At 45.2% G+C, this 8441-nt stretch overlaps 1 protein-coding gene across 7 annotated transcripts in view; it reads right to left on the reverse strand.

The window, feature by feature from the left end:
• The window catches only part of GTF2I (general transcription factor IIi), an 81213-nt gene extending 73365 nt beyond the window's left edge, over positions 1 to 7848 (reverse strand). For 4 of the 7 annotated variants that reach the window (XR_012665357.1, XR_012665355.1, XR_012665358.1 and 1 more), the window contains exon 1: positions 7580 to 7848. The gene's annotated coding sequence lies outside the window, so the exon portion shown is untranslated. The remainder of the gene's footprint in view (positions 1 to 7579) is intronic. The other 3 variants (XR_012665356.1, XR_007353155.2, XM_048823981.2) reach the window with 1 other exon arrangement.
• Positions 7849 to 8441: the final 593 nt, after the last annotated feature.

Here is an 8441-nt window from a genome sequence, read left to right on the forward strand (position 1 = left end):
GATTCAAGCAGAGTGGACGGACGCATGTTCATTTTTGTCATCTAAGTCACATGCCACAAGCGGAAGGCTGATTTTCTTTTTTGGTGGGTCGGGTTCTGTAGTTTCCACATCTGAGTGTTGCTCTTTTAAGACTTCTGAAAGCATGCTCCTCACCTTGTCCCTCTCAGATTTTGGACGGCACTTAAGATTCTTAAACCTTGGGTCGAGCGCTGTAGCTATTTTTAGAAATCTCAGATTGGTATCTTTTTTGCACTTTGTCAGATCTGCTGTGAAAGTGTTCTTAAAACTAACAATATGTGCTAGGCTGTCATCCGAGACTGCTATAGCATGAACTATATGGCAAAGTGTGAGTAAAACAGAACAGGATACATACAATTCTCCTCAAAGGAGTTCAGTCACAAATTTAATTAACACTTTTTAATTTTTTTTTTAACAAGTATCATCAGCATGGAAGTATGTTCTCTGGAATGGTGACCAAAGCATGAAGGGGCGTACAAATGTTTAGCATATCTGGCACATAAATACCTTGCAATGCTGGCTACAAAACTGCCATGCAAACGCCTGTTCTCACTTTCAGGTGACATTGTAAATAAAAAGCAGGCAGCACTATCTCCTGTAAATGTAAACAAACTTGTTTGTCTTAGCGATTGGCTGAACAAGAAGTAGGACTGAGTGGACTTGTATGTTTTACATTGTTTTGTTTTTGAGTGCAGCTATGTAACAAACAAAAAAAACAACCTACATTTGTCAGTTACACTTTCAGGATAAAGAGATTGCCCTACAGTACTCCTTTGAGGTGAACTGAAAAATACTATTTCTTTTGTTTATCATTTTTACGGTGCAAATATTTGTAATAAAAAATAATATAAAGTGAGCACTGTACACTTTGTACTCTGTGTTTGTAACAGAAATCAATATATTTGAAAATGTAGAAAAATATCCAAAAATATTTAATAAATTTCAATTGGTATTCTATTGTTTAACAGTGCGATTAAGCAAGATTAATTTTTTTAATCGCAGTTAATTTTTTTAATTAATCACGTGAGTTAACTGAGATTAATCCACAGCCCTAGTATATACTATACTACATTTTTTAAAAATATGACTAGTATATGTTTGGGCTTTAATAGCATCTTAATTATTCTATCTGTGCATGTACTTAAATCTGTCTTAATAGTCAAGTAAGATTGAGACTCGGAGTAAATTCACTTAGTTTTCAAAGTATGCATACAGTTCTAAAGCAGTAAAAAGATATTAATGAATGTTAAATCAAATAAACAAAGTAAATTATTAATCAGAGTCCCACCATTTGATAATTTCAGTCTTTACTAGTGTAATCACATTTACTTAATAAACATGATTGTTCATGTTAAGTAATTACTCTTGTTCTCTGTGCCCATCAACACTAACACCCAATGTCTAAGAAGTTATCTATTTTGAACTCCACTCCTGTTTATCTAATTATAGCAAAACTGGTTCTGGCATTTGTTCATGGTGACAAATTGTCTTCTTAGCTAATACAGGCTCACCTTTGGTTTCTATTTCACATTGTACTGTGTCACAGGAACCAAATCTATTGTTTCCATTAAAAAAATCCACCTACAGTGAGCTATTCTTCAGGTACTCACATAAAGGCCAACCCACACTACAATCCAAAACATTTTTGAAACCCGTATGTAACACCCATTTGTTCCGCTTACAGCGAACATGGTTGAGCTATAGCCCCACAGCAGCTTTTGCCCGCCCCCACACTACCCTGTACTAACCAAGCCTGTATGTCCATCTCACACCAAACTGCCTAAACATGTACATATCAGTGCATTTGGGGAAAATCAGGGCAGCTGTCCTATACTGCTTCTCTTGCAATCTGATGACCCTTTGCTATTTCCTTCCTTACTCCCCCTGGACTTAGGATCTTGCATACTACTGACTGTTTTTGCAACCTCTTCCTGGAGCCCATTACTTTTGTTCCTGCTTGAGTCAAGGGGGACGCTGCAAAGCAACATGCAGATACCCTCCTACCCTGATACAGAGCTTGATGCTTACACAGGACAGAAAGAACAAGTCCCCAAGAGTCTTATGTTGCGCTACTAATGGAGAAGGCAAATTAGTGTTTTGATTTGCTCAGAAAATTGACTTTGTTTAAGTCAGATTTGAGTTAATGATAGTATCAGTCACGTTGCTGTGTTAATATATATTTCAGTACGATACTTTCAGATTATCTGGTTGAGTCACATCAAGTCTACCACAAACTAAATCAACAGCATAAAGCTGGGTGATGGTAATTGCCGTCCATTTAAACATACTCTTCACAATTTCACTTCAAAGTTTATACAGCAGGTAGTTATGAAATACTGAGAGAGACTGTGATGTCAAACTGTGAGAACAAAATTTAAGTGGATTGTGTACCTGTCAGAACTCCCAAAATGAACTCTCAGCCCCATAATCCAGAGGGTGCACTTTCAAAAATGTTTAAAGTAACATGGATCCAAGCCTGAACAAACACTTTACACAGACTGTCTCTCCACTCCCTTAAATTAGCAGACAGAAGCTTCCTGGTGCTTCTTTTCTGACTTTTACAGTTGCCAAGTAGGTCTCTGCTTTCCTCCCCCCCAGCTTCCCAAGGACTACTCCTTATTGTAAGTTCCACAAGGTGCAGTTAACACTCATGAGCTATAGTGTCCAACAAGAAAATTCATTTTACCCAATGTGAATAGACTTCTATATGCATTTATAATTAAAATTATTTTCTACAAGAGGGTAAATGATCCCTTCAGTACTTAGACAGGCAGTTGACGTACACATCCAGGGAAAAAGCGTCACATAGGTCTTCACCCAAACTAACCCCACTATATTAATCTAACTAACCTGATCTGCTTCAAAAGATTAATTTGAATCTACTGTACATAAAATCTCATACTTTAAAAATACACAACTCCCCAAAGACACACTACCAAAAATACTCTGGCTACATCAGTTCAAATGTTGTTACTTCAATGGTGAGTTCTCTCTCTTATTAAAACTAAAGAAAACAGTTTTCTACCTTTATAAATATGTAGCCATCAAGGCTGGTGGGACAAATTTTTATTTCATCTGTTTTGTTTTGATTGATGGATTCATGTTGTTTTCTCCTACTATGTAATCTATGCTTCAGGAGTTTTAAAATCAATGTAATCCAGTATGGTGCCTGCTCAAGAAGAAAGGAGCCGAAAGACTCTCTCAAAGATATTGTATATTTGTGGGCAATCACATATGCACAAAAAATAGATGACTTACTTTAAATTAGCCACCTAGCGTAGAATTTAAAAATTTTTAAAAGTAATCTACTACATAGCCTTTTTTGTAAAAAAAAGGTCACACATCTCATCAGCAAGAGACTTGATAAGAAAACAACTGGAAAAAAAACAACAGGAAATGTCTAAAATGTGTTTAAGATTAAACATATTAATGAAGAGTCCGTGACCCAAGAACCTCTCAATGCCAACTGGCAAAGACGTGTAGAGGTGTGTATATTCTAGTTCACCAGGGAGTGTAAAATATATGTACAAATACTATGTAAGAAGTGCTAGAGAGAGAGAGACACTTTTAGAATTTATTTTCAGTGTGTAGATACTCGTCACCAGCTAAGGTGAAAAACATGTTTTCTGAAAGACAAAAGTTGTTTATTCATCTGTGTTCACATGTATATTGAGTATTGTCTCATTCACAATAGGCTTCTTATCACCAGTCTGTGTGGAAAGCAAATGAAATATTGTAAGGACTTCAGAGAAAAAAAAATGTAACAGGAAGAGAAAACCTATCTCATGGGTACACTTCAAAGGTTTGTTTAACTATGAGGGAAGGGGCGCTCAGAAGACACCCAGGCATCCTTCACTGAGGAAGTACAAAAAGACAGTGGTCTTGTTTCATGAAAAAAGTCTCAGCTAGCCTTGGTTAAAAACACTGAAGAGAATTTTGGGAGAGAGAAAACTTCCTTTGACAAGTTAATGTTAGTTTAGTCTCTAAAAGAGTGTGTTATGATTTTGTTTCATATATAATCGTTTCCAATATTCTTACTCACTATTACTAGAATCTTGAATCTTTGACAAACTTATTCTTGTTTTCACTTTAAATATATCCAAGTGCTGTGGTGTTATGCAAGGTAGTGGACCTTGCTGAAACATACACAGTAATAGAGACAAAGAGTCCTGTGGCACCTTATAGACTAACAGACGCATAGGAGCATAAGCTTTGCTGGGTGAATACCCACTTTGTCGGATGCATTCGACGAAGTGGGTATTCACCCACGAAAGCTTATGCTCCAATACGTCTGTTAGTCTATAAGGTGCCACATGACTCTTTGCCGCTTTTACAGATCCAGGCTAATATGATACTTTATATAGTAATGTGTTCTATTCCTTTGGGAACACTGAGCCTGGCAATTCTGTGAATATTCAGTGGATAAGGGTCTAGGACACTGGACTAGGAAATGCTCCAAGGACTTGGCGGTTGGTATGTGCCTATCACAACCTGTGTAGAAAGAGCTGGCACAGCTATGTTATTTAGGGGCATGTTTTTTTCCACATGCCTAACCAACATAGCTATGCCAGCAAAACTTTCTAGAGTAGACCTCAAAAACAACAAGGAGTCTGGTGGCACCTTAAAGACTAACAGATTTATTTGAGCATAAGCTTTCGTGGGTAAGCCACCACTTCTTCAGATGCATGGAGTGAAAATTACAAATGCAGGCATTATATAATGACACATGAAGGGAAGGGAGTTACCTCACAAGTGGAGAGCCAGTGTTGACAGGGCAAATTCGATCAGGGTGGATGTATTCCACTCCCAATAATAGATGAGGAGGTGTCAATTCCAGGAGAGGCAAAGCTGCTTTTGTAATGAGCCAGCCACTCCCAGTTCCTATTCAAGCCCAAATTAATGGCGTTAAATTTGCAAATGAATTTTAGTTCTGCTGTTTCTCTTTGAAGTCTGTTTCTGAAATTTTTTTGTTCAAGTATAACTACTTTTAAATCTGTTATAGAATGTCCAGGAAGATTGAAGTGTTCTCCTACTGGCTTTTGTATGTTATCATTCCTGATGTCCGATTTGTGTCCATTTATTCTTTTATGAAGGGACTGTCCGCTTTGGCCAGTGTACGTGGCAGAGGGGCATTGCTGGCACATGATGGTATAGATCACTTTAGTAGACGTGCAAGTGAATGAGCCTCTGATGCTGTGGCTGATGTGGTTGGGTCCTCTGATGGTGTTGCTAGAGTAGATATGGGGGCAGAGTAGGCAACAAGGTTTGCTACAGGGATTGGTTCCTGGGTTAGCGTTTCTGTCGTGTGGTGTGTAGTTGCTGGTAAGTATGTGCTTCAGGTTGGGGGGCTGTCTGTAAGCAAGGACTGGCCTGCCTCCCAGGATAGTTTGTAGATCGCTGATAATGTGGTGGAGAGGTTTTAGCTGGGGGCTGTACATAACGGCCAGTGATGTTCTGATATTTTCCTTGTTGGGCCTGTCCTGCAGTAGGTGATTTCTGGGTACCCGTCTCGCTCTGTCAATCTGTTTCCTCACTTTCCCAGGTGGGTATTGTAGTTTTAAGAATGCTTGATAAAGATCTTGTAGGTGTTTGCCTCTGTCTGAGGGATTAGAGTAGACCTGGCTCTCTGTGTGTGGGACAGACACAGCTCAAGGAGAGAGACAGAAACAGGAACAGAGACAGAAAGACTGAAGAGAGCAGACAACACACAGAGAGCCTGGAGAAGCTGGCAAGAGGCAGCTTGGGACTGCGAGCAAAGAAACTACCTCCTGTTATTTTTGGTTCCTCCTGTGTTTGGGGAAACAGGACTTTACACATTCTATGTAAATAAATAATATGGCATCAAAGGTACCACCAGACTCTTTCATCGGTTCCTCCTGTTGGTGGAAACTCCCCACAGACCCTCAAACCTTGACTAGCCACTCAGGTCAAAAGGACTAACAGAATTTAAAATTCAATCTGAAATGATAATTCATATATTCTTATTGATAATGCCATGAATTGCATATTCCCCAGTGTTGCATATTCAAACTCAATGACTCCTGCTATTTCACAGGCAGAAAGGAGGGAAAGCTTCTGGTGAAAGTTTGTTTTTTACAAAATTCCAAATCCCAGAGAAAGCAACTCTGTGACCTATTTTAGGCCTGCATTCCCAAAGGCAAGAAACTACACCTGTTTTCTTCCCAACCCTCCTCAAAGTAGACTGCCCCAGGAGGTGCTGAGCCACATTTTCTGGATCTCACCCGTCCCCCATACACGAGGAGAGGGGGGTGTAAATCAAGGAACTTGAGCACTCGTGCTCAACCAAGAGGCGTAAAGTCCTTGTTTCCCATTTTCCACTTCCAGCATGATGCCAAACCCCTAAACTTTCTCTTCTGGAGCTCACCAGACTCCCATTGACCAGCCAACTCCTAAAGGTTTATTAGCATACTCGCCCCGACGCCCTCCCAAGAAGCAGCTGCCTGCCCTCGCCTCCTGTCCCACCCTCATTCCCTATCAGTGTGCTCCAGGACCTAGCATGTGCCAGACAAAGAGAAGCTGTGGCACCCCAGCGTAATGACCACAGCCCTAACTAAGGGAGGAGCAGCTTCCTCCCTATGACCAAGATCATTGCACTCTTGCCAAAGATGGTGAATGTTGTGCCCAACCACCAAGGTAATAGTGACTGGGGATGGAGGAGGTGTGAAAGCTCCCTCCAAGAGAAAGGGAAACGAGATGCCCTTCAATCTCAATAGCAACTGGTGGGAGAGTGAGACACATCCCCAAGAAACAGTGACTCGGGGAAAGGGGGAATTGATGGGGTATAAACCTCCTCAAGGAATAGTGACTGCAGAGTGGCAAAGCTGCAGGTAGAGGAAATGAATGACACTCCCCACCCCCAGGGAATAGCAACTGGGGAGGAGGAGGATGAGAGTCTCACACCCCACCCTAGGAATAGCGACCAGGGAGGAGAGGATGTGAGTTACACCCCCGCATACACACAGAGGGAACAGTGACCAGGGAGGGAAGATTGTGAGAGTTACACCCCCACAGAGGGAACAGCAACTAGGGAGGGGGATATGAGTCAGCCCCCTAACGGGGAATAGCAAGGGGGGGGTCACCCCTCCACACACATACAGGGAATAGCGACCGGGGTGTTAACCCCCCAGGGACCAGGGAGGGAGATATGAGTCTCAAACACACGGGGGGGGGGGGGGAATGTGAGTGCCCCCCCACAGGGAATAGCGACCGGGGGGGGGATGTGAGTCACACACACGGCGAATAGCGACTGGGGGGGGATGTGGGTGTTCCTCCACACACACACACACACACACACACGGCGAATAGCGACCGGGGTGGGGGGGGGAGAGATGTGAGTGTCCCTCCCCCACACACACACGGCAATAGCGACGGGGGGGGGGGTAAATGTAAGTCCCTCCCACACACGGCGAATAGCGACCGGTGGGGGATGTGAGCCCCCCCCCCCGGAATAGCGACCAGGGCAGGGAAACACCCCCCAGGGACCGGCCCAGCCAGAGGCAGGCTCGGCCCAGGCCCGCTCCCCGCCCGGGCTCTCACTCACTGGCTGGCCGCCGCCGGGATCGGGGCAGCCCGGGTCCTGGTGAGTCTCGGCGAGGAGCCGCCGCCGCCGCCTCGGGGAGGCCAAGCTAATCCCAGCTCACAGCAGGCGCTTCCCGGCAGGGCCCGTCCCCGCGGCCTCTTCGCGACTCGTCGGGCAGCCGGCGGGGGCTTGGTGACCGCGTCCACTGGGGCGCCGGCCGGGCCTCGTCCCCTCACACAGTCGTTCACCCTGAACCCAGGACCGATGTGAGGGGGGGAGGGGGGGAGTTTTTTTGTTCGAGGAAAGCCATTTGCGCAGGCGCAGAGGCCGCGGCGCCTGCCGGGTGTTGCGGTTCGGCGGCCCGGTCCGTTCACGCGCTGGGCAGCGGCGGGCGAGGAGGCTGGCGGACTACAACTCCCAGCGTGCCCCGCGCAGGCGACCCGCCGCCGCGGCGTGCGGCGGAGCTCGGGGAAGGGAGCGAGGGAGCAACGCTGGCCTCTCAGGCGGGCGGCGAGGGGGGAACATGGCTGTGCGGCCAGCCTCGGCGCTGCGGGGAGCTGCGGCCCCGGCTCCCGGGCCCACCTGCGCGAGGGAGCGTCCTTCAGGAAAGGCGGGGGAGACGTTCAACGGCCCTCCAGGGCCACCCCCGTCCTGGAGCCGGGGACCCCTGCGGGGAAAACCAGGCAGGGAGCAGGAGGCTGGGCAGGGCTAGGCCTCAGAGCAGGCCCTGCCTCCCCTCCATTTCCTCAGGCCGCCCCGGGGACCTGCTCGTCTCTGGTTCTCAGCTGGATTATACCCCCACCCCACACACCTCAAACACACACAATAGGGAAAGATCCTGGTCACCTACGGCTGATCAGTACCTGATCCAGGGAGACTGGGG

The sequence above is a fragment of the Caretta caretta genome, chromosome 17, assembly GCF_965140235.1.
Source record: "Caretta caretta isolate rCarCar2 chromosome 17, rCarCar1.hap1, whole genome shotgun sequence".
NCBI classification, from domain to species: domain Eukaryota; kingdom Metazoa; phylum Chordata; order Testudines; family Cheloniidae; genus Caretta; species Caretta caretta.